The sequence below is a fragment of the Odocoileus virginianus genome, chromosome 29 (genome assembly GCF_023699985.2).
Source record: "Odocoileus virginianus isolate 20LAN1187 ecotype Illinois chromosome 29, Ovbor_1.2, whole genome shotgun sequence".
Classification (NCBI taxonomy): Eukaryota; Metazoa; Chordata; class Mammalia; order Artiodactyla; family Cervidae; genus Odocoileus; species Odocoileus virginianus.
The window spans coordinates 4,261,542-4,264,036 of NC_069702.1; the positions used below are offsets into that span (position 1 = coordinate 4,261,542).

At 41.0% G+C, this 2,495-nt stretch overlaps 1 pseudogene; it reads right to left on the reverse strand.

Annotated features, from left to right (window-relative positions):
• Positions 1-931: 931 nt before the first annotated feature.
• On the reverse strand, positions 932-1,630 carry LOC110136460 (destrin pseudogene; annotated as a pseudogene).
• Between the last annotated feature and the right edge of the window lie 865 nt (positions 1,631-2,495).

The window sequence follows — 2,495 nt, forward strand, 5'->3', positions numbered from 1 at the left end:
TCCACAGCATGGCTTCCCGTGAGAGTCATCAATCATACCTGCTCCCCACTGCATGTACAGTTGCAAGCTACTCTAGGAGAGTAAGAAGGTCTCCCAGGCCCTAGAGTAAATGTAATGTTCTTCCATATTTTATAGTATAAGAAGCAACAAAGTTCTGAAGGAGACACAATTAATTAAAGACAGCATGGAGTCGCAGTCTGTCAATACACCACCCTCACTATTTTCACTAACAAAGTGGGTTACACTGGAGCCCGGATCTGCTTTACGATTCACTGTTACAAGACGGTGCACATTCTCCTGATTTCCAGGGTGCAGGGTCACTCTCGCAACAGCCTCCTGACCACATCTGGGAGTGAGTGGCCCCAGGTGTGGGAGCAGTCTGCAAGATCAGTGCTGGTTTTAAGCCTACATCATTTCAAGGCAGTCTCTGGCACATGTCCAGTGAATTACCAAGTTAGCATTTTAGTGCTGTAATATGTTGTAAGGAGAATTATTTTCCATTATGCAGTTTAACTCAATGAAATAAATTTGGGCCAAAATTACAACCAGATTATGACCAATTCTGTAAGCAAAAAAGAAGCAAAGTAACTGCTGAGGTTAACAAAGACGCAGTGATTCTCTTCATGTGGCCTTCTACTGGTTTGTGAACAGAACTATTAAAAATCATGCACTTTAACAAAAATCTTTTAACAAGCCAACGCACCCAAACAGGCATTTAACCAGTAAGAATTTAATTTCACACCAGTAAAATTTTAGAGTTTAGATTTATTTAGGACCATTTGCACATGTTCATAGACTAGTTTACCCCCACAAATGACAAGACGGGTCCCCTTCAGCGAGTCCCTAACCTAAACACATCTGCTTTACTTACATATAGCAAGAGGATAACATTAAACGTGGAAGCTTTTGATTTGTGGCACCAGATGATGGTCTACCCAGGACATCCTTCAAAAGCTACAATTAGGGATCCACCTAGCTTTGCAGCAATACAAGTCCGATTGAGGTCTTCTGGCCTGTTTGCTTGGCATTCATGTTTTATGCCTTGGAACTTCTTTTTGATGGCATCCTTAGAGCTCGCATAGATCATTTCACTCTTCAGAGGAGATAATTCTGGTGCCCACAGGAAAAACATCAACTCCTCTTTTCTGGATTCCTTTGTTTCAAAGCTTGCATCATACAGAGCATAGCAACAATCTTTTTCAGGACGTATCCCCACAAAATGCTTGAAAGGATCGGTCATGGTGACACCAACATCTCCCACCGAGATCTCCTTGCCTCCCTACACGATGATGCACTTTTTGTCTGCACTGAGACAGAAGAGGACAGCCTTCTTTCTTTTCTTGATTTCTTCTGGCAGCGAGCACTTCCGAACTTTCTTGTCATAAAAAATGAGGCATACTTCATCGGTAGCTTGCACTCCTGAGGCTGTGTTCGCCGCGGCGGTCGCAAAGTGCGGAGGGAGCCGGCCGGCTCCGACTCCGAGTCTGCGGAGCATCCTCCTCATAGGAGCCAGGCGAGCCTCCCGGGGGCGGGAGGGCAGCTTGGGCCCTCTCTCTGGTTTTTGTTTGCTTGTTTCGGTGTGGTGTTGTGTTTTTTTGTTGTTTTTTGTTTTGTTTTTGGCCAGTGCCATGCGGCATGAGGGATCTTGGTTCCCCGACCAGGGATCAAACCCTTGCATTGGAAGCTCTGAGTCTTGACCACTGGACAGCCAGGGAAGTCCTGTTACTCTCTGCTTCTATGAGTTTTACTATGCTAGATACCTGGTAGTAGTGGAATTATGTAGTATTTGTTGTTCTGTGACTGGTTTATTTCACTTAGCATAATGTCCTCAAGGTTCGTCCATACTCATGTGTATGAGAACTGTCATTCCTTTTGAAGGCTAAATAACATTCCATTGTAAAGATATACTACTTCTTTATCCATTCATATGTTGATGGACATTTAGATATTTCCACATCTTGGCTATTGTAAATAAATAATGCTGCAATGAACATAGTTGCTAGTATCTTTTCAAGATTCTGATTTCAATTCTTCTGCAAAAATACCAGAAGTGGGACTGTTGGATCATATGGTAGTTCTATTTATAATTTTTTGTGAAACCTCCATACTGTTTTCCATAGTGATTACATCATTTTTCATTCTCAACAATTATTTACAAGGATTCCAGTTTTCCCATATCTTTGCCAATACTTACTGTCTTTTGATTTTTTGATAACAGGTATGAGGTGATATTGTGGTTTAGTTTGCATTTTCCTGACAATTAGTGACCTTAAGCATCTTTTCATATAGCTGTTGGCCACTTGTACATCTTCTTTGGAAAAACATATATTTAATTCTTTTGCCCATTTTAAAATCTGGTTATTTGCTTTTTTACTATGAATTGCAACAGCTTCTTACAAATTTTGGATAATAAGCTCTTATCACATAAATGGTTTGCAAAAATTATCTCTCATTCTACCGGTTACCTTTTATTTTGTTCATTCTTTCCTTTGATG